This window comes from Marmota marmota, unplaced genomic scaffold (assembly GCF_001458135.2).
Source record: "Marmota marmota marmota unplaced genomic scaffold, marMar, whole genome shotgun sequence".
Lineage (NCBI taxonomy): Eukaryota > Metazoa > Chordata > Mammalia > Rodentia > Sciuridae > Marmota > Marmota marmota.
Genome location: NW_025999842.1, coordinates 67,163,590 through 67,181,982, shown reverse-complemented (window position 1 = coordinate 67,181,982; position 18,393 = coordinate 67,163,590). Strand labels below are relative to the sequence as shown.

Genomic DNA, 18,393 nt, shown 5'->3' with positions numbered 1-18,393 from the left:
ACCTTCACAGATGACTTAATAAAACTCAAGGTCCATACTTTAAGGAAGGCATTTCTGAAGATTTATTATAGTAAATATAGCTCAGGGATATTGGATTAAGGTTAAACCATGTTGAATTCCTTCTCAACTATTCACTACTTGCAAAACTTGGGCAGGATTCTTCAGTGTTATAGCATCTGTTTCTTAAACATCCAAATGGGGATTACTAGTCAGTTTTTGTTTACAAACAATGGAGATCAACTCAGGCTAATTTAAACAGAAAAGGAATGTAATCAAAGGCAATTGGATTGCTCACAGCCTAAAGAGTAGTCCCCTTATAAGCTCATAAAAAGGTCAGAAGTCGGGGGAGGTTAGATAACACAGGAATGCTCTGCTGAAGACATCACTGTGCAGACAAACCCTGCATCTCTGAATCATTACCCAAGCAGAACCATCTGGTTACCCTACCCAGGGATCCCAGAGAATGAACACAATGGGCCGATATTTTTTTTAACACATACCACATAGCTAGCACTTTTCACAACTCCCATGAATGATAAGCTTCATCACACAAAGTACTTTTATCAATTAACTAATGAGATTGTTCATTTTAATCAACTCACTAATGAGGTCTTGTTATGATTAACCTCATTACACAGGTTAGGAGACCTAAGATGTTAAGTAACTTGCCAAAGCTGGTGAGGGAAGGCTAGACTGGAAATCCTCTTTTTACAATCATTCCATATCTTCTGTGGCAATTTATAAACCAATTCCACAGATTATCAAGGTGTCCCGAAAGAAGTATCTGCGCAGTAATTATGTGATAATTCTAGTTTCCCTCAAAGTTTTGTGAACCTGATCATCAAATATTTTTCAATAGTTTGCTAAAGTATTTATACTTAAAAATAGAGGCTGGGCTCTTATATTATGAATAGGCAGCTAGAGTGTCTCTTCTGATACAATGATGTGTGTAGACACAAATTTCAAATGATACAGAAACAAGAATAAAATTAAGAAGAGGTCTTTAGCAGAACGCTTCCCATCCGTTTAACATCATGGCATTCAGAGAAAAAATAGTACTTGTACAGCAAAGTAGTGAAACCCACCAGGATTTGCTGATTTTTCCAAGATTTCCTGGCCTCTCCTGATGAGAGACGGAATCAGTACCTCAGGACCCCTAACACCCACTTAGAGCAAGTCAGTATGAGCACCATGTGCCTTAGAGAACACTCTTAGATATCAATAATTAATATTATGTTCTAGCAAAATGTTCTATTTCCTCTTTTTAAAAAAAAACATCATCAAGAGATTACTAATAAAACTCTTTGAACCTTCTGCTTGTTTCATGTTCATGGATTTTCAGGTACATGCAAGTAATATTTTATATTTATAGATTTATAATCTATAAATATTTTATTTATAGATTTATAATCTATAAATATTTTATTTATAGATTAGGCCTTAAATATTAACATAGAGTTTATTAAAAAGAGAACAGTTCACTCAAGGCTGATGCCCTGGATGTTGCTCTCTGTTATGGAGTGTCTTCCTCTGCCTCTCTGTGGCATCTTCACACTCCTGGGGGTACACAGCAGCTCACAGAATGCAGAGTGGAAAATACTGATTCATGTAAATTATCCTCTCTGACTCCCTTTACTGCTGTGTCCCACTGTACTAACCTATTCAGAGTAGCCCAAATAGGCCATGCTTTCTTCACCCCTGGCCTTAGCACATATGCTAAGCCAGAAAAACCTTATATCTATCCTTGAAACTACAGTTACCCCAGAAGGGGTAATTCAGGATCCTGAGCAAGCCACACCTTTGTTTGGCCACCTGGGTAACCAACACTCCCTAGAAAAGTATCACTCAAGAGAATTTACCCCACTGAGACTCTGGTACAGTCCTCCCCACATTCCCCTGTTGGACATTAAGTGTCTTTGTAACAGATGAGCTTTTCCCATGACAAAGTAAAGTGGAGATAGGAAAGTCAAGCAATACAATAAAATTAATTTTAAGAAGACAAACTACTGTTAATGAGACTACCAAAAATAAAATTATTTTAATAAAAATGTAAAGAAAAAAACTTTGATGCTTCAAAAATAAATCTCTACCATTAGTTTGGATATTTTACGTAAAATATTAATTGAACTCTTTCAAAAATTTCTCTTCATATGAAAATTACTGGGGTAAAAGCTATTTTCTAACCTTTTTGACACTAAGAGGGAGAGAAGACAGCCACGTCCTGAGAGTCCTAAGCCATATAAACATGCAAGTGAAAACGTAAGTGTGCGCCTGGGCAAAAGGGCTACTTTCTTAAAGTCTCAAATGACTCTAGCCCAGTTCTGATTGAATTAAAGTGAGGTGTTTCTTTCCTCGAGTAAGGAAGGATCATTAATTATTATTATTATTATTAGTAGTAGTAGTAGTAGTAGTAATTATGCATCAAGAAGCTCTCTGGACGGCCCCAGTTCTAGAAGTGCAGTTCTTACCTCATGACATGCTCTTGCAGCATTTTGGATCTACATATTCACCTGTGAGCATCTTCATATCTTCCAGAATGTCATGGGCTGAGCTACTCGGCAGAGCTTGTCCCAGCGCGGCCAGCTGCTGTAACCATTGATTCTGCCGATAGAAGACAATCACAGTTACCTGAGAGGCATCTGAGGGACAAGTTCGGCAACAAAAGAAACTTTCACACATGATGGGAAAAGATGTGACGAACAATATTAATTTTGTGTATTGCTGTTATACTCATTCATTGCTACACAGCCTTTATATATTTAATAGGCAATTTCAGAGACTCTACCCTGATTTTTTTTTTTCCGGATCATTATTTTAGGAGCAAATGCATAATAATGACAAAAAAAAAAAAAAAAAAAAAACTTAGTTCTGGACCATCTCTATCTAAATTTTTAAATTTTCCACTTCAAGTTTTCTAGCAGGATCTTCAAACTTGTTCAAAATGCTCCTTGGTACAGCCACAGCCTCTGCTTCACCACCCAACCCTCAGTGCTGTGGGTTTCTCTCTCCTGGAGGGTCCATTGTGCCTGGATATTTCTATCTACATCCTGAGCTGGGCACAAGGCTTCTCTTACCAGGCCATTGGTGCTGAGGTTTTTATCCTCAGGTCCTCTCTGAATGTTGTATTCTAAAGCAGATAACCTAGTTGGAGTTGTTTGTCATGAAATAAATTTATGTATATTTTGGATCTATAGGAACCCAGCAAGTCCACCAACAGGCTACTTGGGTTTATTGGACAAATTGTGCCACATTTTATATACATAGAGGTAGAGATAGTAAGAACATGTGACTACAGAATAGTGAGGGAAGCCCTACAAACTTCTTTAAAACCATTCTAATTTCTACAGATGTTTCTGTAAGATGTCTTTGTTCAATAGTTGTGAGTGTGCATAAGTGTTGTACTCTTTCTCACTGTGAACACTCTCCCCTATATGCCATCCACATTCATGGTTTCAGCTATTGCTAGTAAAAAATAATCACAATTCTATATCTCCATCTCACAGAACTCGCCTTGACTCAAACTCAAAACGTCCAAGGTGAACACGTGACATGTCATCTGCTGCTTGCTCATTCCTTGGGGCAGGGTGGAGTTATGAAAGACCTGGGATCCTTCAAGTGTTTTCCCAACCTCCACAGAGTAATATACAACAGAAACCCAAGACTCACCCTTTTTCCTACCCTTTCACTTCCATGTCCAATCTACCATCAAGCCCTAAACCATCATCCCCATCTCCTTTAACATTGTGATAGTCCAAACCATGTAGGATTCTGAATATGATGTTTCCCATGGTGACAGACAAAAGCTGGAAATGATTGGAAATGTAAAACTAATTTTCCCCACATTCTAAAAGCCAAAAAGTATGTGGGTCCCAGATACCTTTACAGGGTATGTTAAAAAAATCTCAAAACCAGATGGAACCCTCAGCCATTAGCCTGTCATGTGCTGCAAATCTATATAAGCAGATGATTAGGAGGAAGGAGAGAATTCCATGACAATAGTGGAAATCATAATTAGAAGAGAGTTCTGTGATTTGGGGGATCGACTAGTAAGATCCACTGACTGTTTTTGTTTGTTTTTTGGTACTAGGGATTGAACACAGGGGTGCTTAACCACTGAGACACATTCCCAGCACCCAACTCCATCCCCTTTTGAGACAGGGTCTCATTAAGTTGCTTAGGGCCCTGCTAAGTTGCTAAGGCTGGTCTCAAATTTGCAATCCTCCTGCCTCAGTCTCTTGAGTCACTGGGATTACAGGTGTCTGCACCATAGCATTCAGCTCCACTGACACTATTGCTACACTAGAAAGTCAGGTGAAGTGGACTCCAAGATTTTATTCCTTGTAGGGATTATAAAATGGCTTCCTATTGACTATTTCCTAATAGACCTGTTTATAAGCATCTTATGACCATTCAAGTGAAGAGAAAAACTAACTGGAAAGAGATGTCAATTTGGAGATGCATACCAGAAACAGCTTGACTTCCCACATTTGCTTGGGCCCATATGAGTAAGTGTCCCTTGGGTCCAGCAGACACCATGGCAGTTACTCTGGTGTGAGTCATCTAGCCAGGACCTTGTGCAGGAGGACTGGCTGCTCAGCAAGGAAGAGCCAGCAACAAGAAGGTTCTAGTGAGACAGAAGAGGTAGGAGTAAGAACAGGGAAGTACCTGGGCAGGGAGGAGGCCCCTAAAGCACTACAGAAAGACCCCACACGTGTACTTCATAAAGAAGGCATTTGGAAGGCAGTCCCTAAACGGATATCTTCAGCCCATTAGAATTAACCAGACAGTCAGTGATGGTCAGGAGAGGATGACATCATCATGAACCAAAAGAAAAGGCATTTGACCCCTTCTCCCTTAATCCCTTCTTGGCAATGTCAGCATACCAAAGGGTGAAGGGATAGCGGAAGGGAGAGAAGGTACTGAAAAGCACAGGGCACCCTGCCATTAACAGAGAGTTCCTGGTAGAGAGGAGGAGGAGAATCTGAAAGTGAACATGAGGATGGAGTTTTGATCTGCTCCAACGTGGACTGCACTGGGTCTTAAGTGTGCAGTAAGTAATCTATTTACATGTCGTGGGGTCGAGGGGATGGGAAAACAAGATCTGGTAAAGTCTATCTGGAAGAAGTAAGAGGAGAAAACAAGAATGTTCTCTTTCGTAGTATTTATGCCAATGAAGTATAAGCCTTTATTAAATTAGATATAAAACTACTATCCTCTTTCAACTAGACCACTGTACTAAACCACTGTTCAGGTTTGTCCACTGTAAAATGGTCTCCTCAAATATAATCTTAAAAAAAAGTATATGAAATCATGTCAGCACCCCACAAACACACTTCTAATTAAAACTCTTTCATTGTTAAGACTCATCATTTTAAAAACAGAGACAAAATCTTGAACTTCGTGTATGCAAAACTGCAATGTTTCAAAACCCAACCTGAACTCCCAAACTTCATGTTGTCCAAGATGTCCTCATCAGCCATTTAGTCCAGCCTTCTTTCAGACCCTGTACCTGTCAAAGTTCCAACTTTCTGGAACAGTCTTCTCATGTTTTTAAAGAAAGAACAATACATTAAGTTATTAGAATTCAGAGGAAATATTAAATCAGTTTAATTTGTCTTATATTTCAATTTGGACCCATCTGAATTTTACAGACGTAACAGCCAACCCACCCAACACCAGACAGCACATGGAGAACCATTCAGATTTCTCCAGAACCATTGGCTAGCAGAAACTGTCAAGGCTCAGTGGCATTTTGTGTTTGGGAAATACTGAAGCAATATCAATACTAGATTAAGTTATTCTTATTGTGAAATTGGCTGTCCACCTCTGAGAATATCATTTGAAAAATAACCTAATATTTTTAAGGTTATTCTTAATGTGAGTCAATAATTTCCAAATGGCAGCTCCAGCCTGGATAATATTTCTTTTCTTTCCAGAAAGAACTTCTCCATTTTTCAACCCCAGAATATCATCCTCAATCTATATCATAGATCATAAACTAAGGCACTAAAGTAAAAACCAAACCTTACGTCTACATCAGAGGTTCAGCCTGGTTCAAATAGTGTCAAGGTTTAAAAGCAAAGAAAAGAAAAAGTCAGCACTCTTTGGAATGAAAGTGCTCTAATCCCTTCCTATAATATATATGATATATCATATATATATATATATATATATATATTAGTTGTGGATGAACCTTTATTGCCTTTATTTTTATTTATTTTTTTATTTTTACGAGGTGCTGAGAATCAAACTCAGTGCCTCACACATGCTAGGCAAGTGCTCTATCACTGAGCTACAACTCCAGACCCTTCCAAAAATCTTTGATTGTTTAAATCAATCAATTGTGATAGGAACACTGTGGGCACAGTAACACCATATAATTGAAAACATATTTAAAGCAAAGGTTTCCAAAAGGCAGATTTATGCAATCCTCTATCTAAAAAAAAGTATATGTAATCTTATTTAAATACTAACTACCATCATAGGAATTATGGTTTAGATCTGGCAGTGATGACTTTTTAAAATTAATTTCTATTAAGCCTAGGAAGGCTAATATTAAGATTTAGTTTATACAAAAAAAAAATGGCTAGTTACCTCTCAATTTTTCCCTGCTAGAATTTGTAAACAAGAGTCCCCCTCCCCACCAAAAAAATGACTATCCCATTATTATTCATGAGTCTCATATTATGTGACTTTATCAATATAATTCGTAAAAAGAAAATTGTGTTTTCATGGTTATTACTGTATAAAGTCATTAAATAATACAAACAAAAAGCTTAAGATAATAATGGCATGCTTTCTTGCTTTTACCAATAGTCTACCATTGGAGCCAGCAAATCTATCCAAATAATATGGGGAGATTTGGGGAAGAGAAATGGTTGGGACCACGGCCCTTGGTAGAAGAGTATGATATCCATGGCTTATTGTTGGGAAGCTGTTATCTCTGAGTTTTGATAATGGTGATGAGTTTGTTCTGAGTCACCCACATTCCTGCCCAGATGTTCTATGACTAAGCACTTAATTTTCAATAAGTGCATTCCAGCAAAACAAACAATACAGCATGAGATATTTATATTAATTTGTAAATGTTTATGAAAATAAACAAAGAATCAAATTGCTATAATTTCTAAACCATCTCTTATAAATATGTATAGATTCACTCCACAAAGCGATGAAAGCCATTATTATGGTTTTTAGCCCTAATAACTAAAGACCTCCCCTCCCCAGAAGGGACTACAAGTCACCCGTAGCTTAAAAGAACAGTTTTATGTTACCAGTCACTGGGGTCAATCTACTGGTATATTTTAGAGCCTTACAGATTTTCTTCTCTTCATCCTACAAGTCAGGAAACAGAAAGGGCTTCCCAAGTTGTCTGCATGCTTAGCCACTGTGTAGACTTTGGGATAAAGCCTTTAGGCTAATGGCTTCCTTTCCAAGGCACCTTGTTCAAAGACAGGGTCAGGATGGTGAGGGATTTTTCACAGGATAGTGGTATGTTCTAATAATGAGACCAAGAGACAGCAGACTCATTGGAAAAAAAATTATAACCCTTCTCTACATAAGTCATAAATACTCTTATAAATACAACTTATAACTTAAATGTTGCTCGAGAACAAAGACTCACTGTTTCCTAAGGGTGAGGATAGAAAGAATAGAAACTGAGGCAACAAATAGAGTCCCATTTGGGAATTGAAACTAATAAATAGAGAACATAGCCAGTGTTGAATATTTATGGAAATCCAAAATATTAGGCAAAGCTAGGTCACATGACTTTTGCCAGACTTTTACAACCAAAAGAAATGCCTCTTTTCTGGAAAGTCACACTGAAGAAACTCTAGTTCTAGTCTCACTACAGATGTTCACAATTATTGATAAGGCTTGCTGAAACTCAGGAAGGAAAAACAGTAAAGATAGAGAAACCAAGAGGAACAGTTCAGAAATTATTATAAGAAAGTCAGTATAAACTTCAATGGCCTTATTAAAGAGCCTCCTTTAGAAGGCGTATTGGGATGTGTAAGTTCACTTGCTTTTTATTTTTATTTTTTTAATGGTGATGGTACTGGGGATTGAACCCAAGAACTTGTGTATTCCAGGCAAGCACTCTATCACTGAGCTACATCCCCAGACCCCTTACTTGATCTTTAATTTTAAAAAATTCAGTCCTGTGCATTCTAATAGGGAGTTCTCCTGAAATACATATTCCTTTCCCTTGTCCTTTTTCATTTACATTCATTGTTCAGTAAAGAGAGAGACTGTACAAGTCAAAAGTCATGAAAGCTTTAGCCTACTTAATACCACTAACAGATTGATGGTAACCTGCATGTCTACCTGATTATTTAATAATAGACCCTGGAACCAGGAAGCTTATCTTTGAAAAAAAAAATGTGGCTTTATTTAGAATGCTAGACACATCCTGGGTAGGTAATTCCTATTCCTCCATTATCTTTTTATTTTGTCAAATAGAATATGCAAAGAAAACATGCCATTAAAGAGATTTGTAAAAAGCATTTTTAAAGAGAAGGCATTTTCACATCTGAATTTGGAAAAACCCTTTCAAAGGCTATAGAGAGAGTGGCTTTGAGTGTGAAGATGACAAGATCAATTAAAAGGCTATTTCAATGGACTGAAGCAAAGAGAAAGGACTTCCCTTTTCATCCACGCCTTCACCCTCCACACCACCACCCTCCCACCATGCCCCATACAAATTGCAGTGGAAGGCAGACAGATAATCCATGCGGTTCAGGTAGACATCCAGAGTGACCAGTTAGAGTCACTCTCATGCACAAGGTGAAGCAAGGGACAAAGGACAGATGAGCCCAAAATAATATTTTGGGAAGAAAGGTAGGTGGTAAAGAACTGAAGTGCTAGAACTGAGCAGTGAGCACTTTTTAAATGGGGACAGTGAGGGTCTCCCGAGTGCAACTATAGGTAGAAGGTAAGCACCTGAGGACAGAAGAAGCCAATGTGGAAAGCAACATCCCAGACAAGCAGTGGGCAGGAAGAATCACTGCAAGTGGGAATGGAGGAGGAACGGCAAAAAGCACAGCATCATGATGATCCCACAGGCAGGTGTGGGATGGGGGAACTGGGAACCTTTTCCAAACTTCTATTTGGCTCAAAATGTGGAGTAATCTCAGTCCACCAGACCCACCCATACTCACAGGAAAATTACAAAGCACAACTGATATCAAAGATAATTGGTTTCTGTATTATTGTCTAATGAGCTTGATCTGTTTCATTGCCTACTCCAATTATGCAGATAATTGGGAATCCACTAAGACTCTCTCTCCACTCTTTCCTGGTTTCACATTTTATTAATCTTCAAGCACTCCCAATGTCTTGAACATTTAGGATTTCATTACCACACAAATATTCTAATCTTTATTTTTAAAGTTGCCAAATGAGACTCATGATATCAGTTCACATGGCAACTTCTTCTGGATGTTGTAAAAGTCGCTTGGAGAAGGCGCTGACTGGGAACACCACCAGCACAGCGGGAGGGAAGGCTCCACGTGCCTCTCAGAGAGTAAAATGGACTCCAGAGAACTGTGTGCCACACAGAACAGCACAGGAGAGCACTGTCACATGAAAAGGGGACCAGGATCTACACAGAAAATAAATCTCGGCGGGGACAATGCTTATTTATCTTTTCTCTCAGGCTCTTTCCTGTCCTAAAAATTATAAAGAACAAAGGGCTGGGGTTGTGGCTCAGCGGTAGAGCGCTCGCCTAGCATGTGTGAGGCCCTGGGTTAGATCCTCAGCACCACATAAAAATAAAGGTATTGTGTTCAACTACAACTAAAAAGCAAATATTAAAAAAAAAAACAACTATAAAGAACAAGACTATGAATGTTTCCTATAAAGGTCTCCATTTTCTAATGTAAGCACATTAGTAGCAAATATATTTTTAAATATTTTTATTGGGGTAAGATAGATATATAGCATAATATTTGCCATTTTAAACTGTTTTTATTTTTAAGATACAGAAAGATGTAAAAAGTGTAGATATTGGGTGGGGATGTAGCTCAGTGGTGGAGTATTTGCCTAGCATGGGTGAGGCACTGGTTCAATCCTCAGCACCACATAAATAAATAAAATAAAAGTATTATGTTTTTCTACAAGTAAAAAAAAAAAGTATTAAAAAAGTGTAGCTCTTAGTGGGATTTCATATTATGTTTTGATACATTATCCATAGTGTAATATTTAAATATTTATCTCCCCATATACATACCATTTATTTATGGTGAAAGCATTCAAAGTCCTTTCTCTTAGCTTTTTGACACATACTGAGTATTGCTGTAATCTGTAGTCACACTACCAGAACAAAGTTCTTTCCCCTATTTAACTAGAAGCTTTTCCCCATCCTTCCCCCTCCCCTATCTTCCTCACCCTCTAGAAACCACCATCCTACTCTCAACTACAATGCGATAGACTTTTCCTATTCCACATATAAGTGAGATTGCGGGTACCCATCTTTCTATGCCTGGCTTTTTTCACTCAACATAATGATCTCATCCACATTGTCACAAGTGACAAGATTTAATGCTTTTTGTGGCCAAATAGTATTCCATCCTGTGTATGAACCACGGCTCCCTCATTCCTTCTTCAGCTGATGGACACTTGAGTTGTTTCCATTTCCTGGATATCATGAATGGCGCTGCAATAACCGTCTTAAGAGCACAGATGTTTCTTCAACATCCTGATTTCACCTCCTTCAGCTGTATTCCCAGTCGTGGGATTGTTGGAGTCATAATTTTTGAGGCACCTCGATTCTGTTTCCTGTAATGGCAGCACTAATATACATTTCCACCACAGTGTGCAGGAGCTCCCTTTGGACACGTCCTCTGCCCAATTCTTTAGTCTTTTCACCACTAACCACATTCCATAGGCTGAGGTACTCTCTCACGGTGGTTTTGATTTTCATTTCCCTGATGATGAGTGATGGTTGACCATTCTCATGCACCTGGTGGCCATTTGTATGTTCTCTTTTGTGACGTGTTTACTTTAGTCTAGGGCTTATTTTTTAATAAGGTTATTTGTGGTTTTTTCTATGGAGGTTTTTAGTTCCTTATATATTCTTGTTTTATGAATAGTTTGCAAGCATTTTCTCCCACTGACAGGTTCCTCTGTGGATCACTTCCTTTCTTTGCAGAAGGTGTGATGTAATCCCCTCCCATTTGTTAATTGTGTGTGTGTTTTTTTTTTCTCCTGTGGTTTCAGACTTGTACAAAAACTCCTTGCTATCCCTGCATCCTGAAGCATTTCCCTGCATCTTCTCCTAGTAGCTCATTATTTGGGGTCTTACAGTTTAAGTCCCTAATCTATTTTGAGTTGATTTTTGTACCTGCTGAGAGATTTCATTCTTTCTCAAGTGGATATCCAATCTCCCAGCACCCTTTATTGAAAAGACTGTCTTTTCTCTAGGGCAAATTCTCATCACTCTGTGAAAACTCCATTGGCTGTAGATGCAAGGCTTCATTTCCAGCCTCTGTTCTGCTCCGATGGTCTGTGTATCTGTCTTTATGCCCAAACCATGCCGTCTTGAGGACTACAGTTTTGTAAAATGTTTTGAAGTCAGGTAGTTTAACACCTGCTGCATTTTACGCCTAAAGTAATTATTCTCAGGTAAGGTTTTACTGCAGCCATTTTGTAACTGTTTTCTAGTTTTATTGTACTTTCTTACTGTCTTCTTTGTAGTTAAATGATTTACTTTTCAAATAGTTTAAGGATGACGTCTGATCCGCTTGAGTTTGTACAACACAGATTAAAAAAAAAAAAAAAAAAAAAACCTGTCTGAAGACTTCATTCCCTCTCCACATTCATTGTCATATTCTCATTTCCTTTTTTTTCAAAGTGTAAAAGTTGGTCTTCATTTTTGGGGAGCTACTGTGCATGACAACACAAAAATTAGTGGTCATCCTTTAAAACTTAGTAAAGCAATTCTAAAAATATGATATGCAGTTCTTTGGAAGTAACCTGTAATTAGGCATCCAGTGATTTGAACACATTAAATTCTGTTTTCTATAGAGAGATGTGCAGATAACCTATTCCTAATACAGTTTTAAGATAAAGCACACTCCAGAGAATTTTTTTTTGTTTTTATAATTTATTCACCATTAAACTATATTAGTTTGGTATTTCATAATTTCCTATTTTGTACTACTGTAGAAAAAGAAATGAGTAATGGATAAATATACCATGTCTAAATTATATTTAATAGTGGAAAGACTATTAAACACCTGTTTCTCATTTTTGTAACCCCATTCCATTAAAAATTCTAAAATAAGGAGTAATGGAAGCTTTTCTGTTTTTTAAAATGAGAGTCACTTAGGAAAAGGATGGCCAATTTATTCTTAAGTTTTTCATCTCATCTGTTTTGAACAGCCACGCTTACCAACAAGGCTTTCCCACTCAAAGCATTGAAATAGAGCAGCCGGAAATGGAGAGATCTGCGACATGAACTCAGGAGGGGTCGCTCTTCTTCCAGCTCCTTCGGGAGGATTAAACTGATACTTACCCTGAAAAACACACAGAGGAATGCTGCCTTCCCCAATCAGCACTCACATAGGTTGTGGTTGTAATGAGCAAGGTGAAAAAAATTGTGGCTCAGCCCAAGCTTTGGAGGTGAGACTAATCTTTTTTTGCTAAGATAATAGTTTAAAATGTAAACATTTATGGATAGATTGTAAACATTTTTGGTCCCCAAACCCCAATAATGCTTTTTACTAACAATTCTTCAAGTAATAATAGAAACTAGCTAACAACTCCAAAAACACACCAGAAAATTCGTCTTGACCATATATATATACATCTTGACACCCTGGGTAGGATATATACAGTCGTATTCACAATAACAAACCAAACAAGCGCAAACAATGCAAACACAAACTTAGAGCAATGTTTGCTTTTGCTCCTAGAAGAAATGGATATCTAATCTGAATCTGTGGACTGAACCCCGCCCTCAACAGAATGTGGAAACACAAAGCTACCATCCAGCAATGTTGTAAGGTTACTGCAAGGACTGAGTGCAGTGCATGATGTACCAGCAGGTCACCTCACTGTGCCCAGGAGAACTGTAACACTTAATTGACCTCTAACTTATAAATTGGAGTATAGCACTCAGGGAGCTCTATCACTACATATTTTTTTTAGACATGATCAAATTCCAGTGCAAGCCATAGGGAGAAAGATAAGATGACTCTCAAGCATGAGCACTTCACCGGCTCACTACCTCTTAATTGCAAAGACAAGAACATTTAAGCGACCAAAAGGGTTCTGCTCTTAGCTAACAGTGGTGGATCCAGGGAAGTCCAAAGGGATATATGGGCATGCACACACACATGCTCTTTACAAACAAATCTGAGAGCACGTGGCTGAGATAAGAAATCTCTGTCAAAGAGGAAAGCTTTGAACTTTCTATCATACATCACCTAAGAGTTCTCATTGCTATAAAAAGAAAGTTAAACCTCAGTGATTCTAGGCACCAATCATACACAAATATGTCAGGGACTAGAAGGAAATTCTCCTTCAAAGATTAGCCTGACAGCCCCCTGGGAGACATCCTGCCTGGGAGGCATCCTGCAGCCACCTATCTCCCTGGAACATCCTGCGGTTATCAGGATCATCAGACATCTTGCACCTGGCAGTTTTAAGACCCACATCCAGCAACTGCTGATTAGACAGCTTCCCCATCCCCAGCATATAAATACCCCTGTGTGAACAATAAAAGTTTGCAGCTTGATCAGACCCCTGTCTTGCTGTCACCTTTCGTGTCTCTTGTCCCTTCATTCCTCCCCATCTAGGTTCGCTGCCCCCGTTGATGTGTCCTGCCGGACCGGACACAAATACTAACATCTTTTCTTGGTAAGTTGGCCTAGATATCTCCAACAGGAACGTACCTACATGTATTTGCAGTTGTTTTAGTTACAACAACAGATATGGTAATGAGCATGCTAACCTATGTCTTTTACTATACCCTGTTTAATTTTATATTTCATGTAAATAACCCTAGGCCTAACGTTAAAGAGTTTATTTTATTTAATCCATCATCTCCGGCTTCCAAGAGAAAAGAACCTCCTCTTCAATATGTAAATTAAAAATGCAAGAGTACTTTTTTCACATTAAGACAGGAAATTTGATAGTTTTCCTAGGAATCTACAACCTTACTGGAACTCAAAAGAAACAGTTCATGGTTAGTTTTCACCTAAGATAGTTACTTTATCACATGTCCAACTCTCCAATGATAATTTTTCCAGATTCTTGCATCTCTATTCACTACAGTGTCTTAATTCTTCAGAACATGGTTAAAATAAGGTTGTGCTACCTTCCTTGTAAGACTGACAGAACATGAGATTGGTTCAAGACTGGAAAATGGGCTCATCTGGGTCAGACTTTGGTGTAAGGAACAATGCTAACTAGACTTTATGAAATACAGTTCAATAATCTATTACAGCATAACCACTCATCCCAAGCTATAATTACTTAAAATCACAATTATCATGGATTTAGTTCACAAATCTGAAATGCGGGCAGGGCTGAGTTCTTTTCCACAATGTCTCGAGGTCTGGGTCTTGGTTAAGTCAGATGTCAGGGTGGGGTCTGAGCAGAACTGGCATACCTCCATGCGGTTTCTTCATATGATCTCTACAAGCAGCTTCAGCTTCCCCACAGCATTGAAGTAATTGAATTTCTTACATGGATGCTTGGAACTCGAAGCAGTGGAATCCTCCAGCCCTTTAATAAGGCATGCTCAGAATTGACTGTGTGTCACTTTTGTCATACTTTATTAGTCAAGTGAGTAATAAAGCCAGCCCAAATTCAAGGGGAGAGTAATTAGAACACTTTTCTTTGAGCATAGTAAAAAGTACATGCCATTTTTTTTAGCTATGATAGTCAATGGATTCCAACAGCACTCAGACGTACCGTGATGGAATAGAGTTCTCTAACAATCCTGCCATACACATAAATTCAAAATCATTGCAGACGCTAAAGACAAAGCCCTGTCTCCCTCTCTCAACAGGGAGCTGTCCTCTGTTTGAGAAACAGTTGTTGGCTTGCTGTTAAGTTCTGACAGAAAGCAAACACATGACAATCAGACACCAAATGATAAGTAACACACCATCAAGTGAATGGTATCTGACCCACCCACTGCGGAGTTCTGAGGCAGGTCTTGAATACACAGTAACATGGGTGGGGGGTCCACATTCTCAGGATGCCTGTTCCTGCTGCTTATTGTGTAGCTTCAGCAAATGTCTGGGGCTTGTTCAGAAGTCCCCCTGACTAGTTGACAAGAAAAAGAATCTCAGGCCTGGTTGACATACTGTTTTCTGTTACTTTCTGGCACCACACAGAGCTGGATTGTCAGGACTCTATATTTTTCATTTATGGTGGTCCTGAAGGACAATCAGACTGGAATGCCTTCAAGAGGAAGAACTTCAAGCACAATATTCACTGGAGTATAGTCTACAGTAAATGATTCTTTGAAAGGGAGGAAGGATTACAGATACATGACTGGAGCTAAGGAGGAGTGTCTGTTGCTCAGGAGGTCATATTGGGTGTCTCCTAGCACGCCCACATGCAATTGTACAAATGAAAACGATAATTCTCCCCCCTATTTCAGACAGGATTATCAAGGTTTAAACCTCTCATGAATAAAGTTCAAGTAACCTGTGAACTTAAGAAACTGTCCAGGAAAGATATTGGCTGAAAGCCAAGGAAATATGAAATGAGTATTTAGGGAAGAAATGTTTGTATATCAAATATGGCCTCATGATGAGCTGAACGTCTGAGCATTGTCATGGTGGCTCACATTGTCTTCAATACTCTGTTATGTTCTTATTTTCAAGTGATGCCTTTCATTTTCTATTCTCCCTTTGACCTACCCATAATCTTAGGATGTGCAGATAATGATTTGTGAGTGCCAAGATTACAGAATATCAAGATGCTGCTGAGTTATGGAATAAAAAAAAAAAGAATGAACATCTCATAAAAATGAATGCAAGAACTGGTGAGACTTGGTTCTATCACTTTCAGAGAGCTGTTTTGATTGTGTTGGTACTAGGAATGGATTCATTGTGTTAAACAGTGGTACCTTGGAGTTACAATGAGTTTATCTGGAACTTCAAACATTGGAAGATGAGTGGGGTGAATGTTGTAAAGCAAATGAATGCAGTGGGCAGAGACTGTATTGATTCCCTCAATATCCGTTCCAGACCTCACTTCCTGCTCAGAGTCGACCTCCCTGTATCTCAGTGACTGGAAATAAGATTAACATACCAAAGGAGAAAAAACATTATTTCAATAGATGGAAAAAAATACCAACCTTTATAAGCCAATTTATATTCATCGTTGTTTAAAAACTCTTAGCCAGTAAGAAGTAGAACTTAAGTTCCCTACCCTTATGAAAGAATTTGCCAACCATGGCAGCAAGAATCATATCACATGTCGAAATACAGATGTACTCCTATTACCATTTATGATATTCCAAACTCACGCCAAAAAGAAAAACAAGAGAAGAAATGAGATGTAAATAATAAATAAACCAGAAAAATACATCATTGCTTTCAAGTGATACTTTTGTCTACCAAGAAAATAATAATCATGAAAACAACTATAGCACTCGTTAACACTTTCATTACTAATCAAGTGCTTTAGTATTTGATTTATCTATTTTAAACAATGAATATAGACCATTAAAAAAGCTACATTCTTTACCAAAAAATTTGTTGGATAAAATGTGTAATTTTTTTAAAGTTCAGAAAGTAGTCACATATGGGTATAAACGTATACTAAAATACTTTTCCTGTAAATGTTGAAATCTAAAAGGAAATTGTGAAAGAAAAAAAAAAAAACAAGTTACCAAGAGAAATAAATGGATAAAAACCTAGAAACAACAAAAAATGATGGATAAACTCATATGGGGAAATTAGAAAATAATATTGAAACAAAAATGTTAATTTCCCTGGAGGGAGAATTCAATATGATTTATATTCTGTTTTTCTGCAAGATTATAGACAAATCAATATAATTCAAATGAATACACCAATAAGATTTTTGCTAAAAATTGACAAGTTGACTATAAAATGAACACAAGAAAGTAAATGTAGCTGGGCATGGTGGCACATGCCTGTAATCCCAGGGCTCAGGAGGCTGAGACAGGAGGATCACGAGTTCAAAGCCAGCCACAACAAAAGTGAGGCACTAAGCAACTCAGTGAGACCCTGTCTCTAAATAAAATACAAAATAGGGCTGGGGATGTGGCTCAGCGGTCAAGTTCTCCTGAGTTCAATCCTCGGTGTCCCCCCTCCAAAAAAAAGTAAATGTATAAAAATAATGAAGAAGTTAAATGACAACAAAAGGAGGGGTCAAGACTGATTTTAAAACTGTAGTAATGGAAAACTTTTTATTATTCCACAAGGATAGACAAATATCTCAATGGAGATAATTTTGGAAATAATGGAAACAAAAACCAAAAATAAACCTGCACATAAGTAAAAACTTGATATATCCTAGTGGCAGCTTCACATCTAAGTCAGATGGAAAAATAAAATATAATCCCCAGTGGATTAAATAAACAAGTAAGAAAAACAGGCCAAGTAGCTTAAAAACACTTCGAAGAAAATATAGGAAAATATCTTGACATCTGGATAAGAAGAAATGTCTTAAATAAGATATAAGAAACTTTGATCACAAAATTAGCATGTTCCACATGACAAGTGTAGTTATAAATAAGGTTAAAAAAAAAAAAACAAGCAATAGACAGGGAGAGATATTTGAAACACATGTAAGGAGAAACTACTTTTCAGAGGATATTAAGAATTCCTAGGTAGCCCCACACGGTGGCACACACCTGCAATCTCAGTGACTCAGGAGGCTGAGGCAGGAGGATCATGAGTTCAAAGCCAGCAACTTAGCAAGGACCTTGTCTCAAAATAAAAAGGACTGGTGTTGTGGCTCAGTGGAAAGTGTCCCTGGGTTCACTCTCTAGTACTGAAAAAAAAAAATCTATGCATAAAGTAATAGACATGTAAGGTATTTGAACAGGAACTCACTGACAAGCGATTCAAATGGGCAGCAAAGGAATTCCCAGCTCATCTGCAGTCTGGCTGGGTTCATGTAACTGGCTTTAGGCCAATGGGATGTGGGCAGAAGTACAGAAGTGTTGAATGCCATTGTGGTTCTGGTTCTGGGAAAAAAAAAAACTAAATGGAGGAGAGGAGGAGGAGTAAGGGGGCAGGGAAGGAGGGCAAAGAGGAAGGAGGATAAAGGCAAGGGGAAAGAAGGAGGAAGAGAACCCAAAAGAGTTTTCACCATCTGTGATCCTCCAGCTCTCTCCTTCCCCTGCTACAGAAAAAGTTTACACATTCACGGCCACAGCACAGCTAAAAGCTAAAG

General features: G+C 38.1%; 1 long non-coding RNA gene across 1 annotated transcript in view; it reads right to left on the bottom strand.

Annotated features, from left to right (window-relative positions):
- Nucleotides 1–18,393, bottom strand: part of LOC125615798 — a 42,999-nt gene that overhangs the window by 908 nt on the left and 23,698 nt on the right. The window contains exon 2 of the long non-coding RNA XR_007346389.1: nucleotides 2,469–2,601. This is a non-coding gene — a long non-coding RNA (uncharacterized LOC125615798). The remainder of the gene's footprint in view (nucleotides 1–2,468; nucleotides 2,602–18,393) is intronic.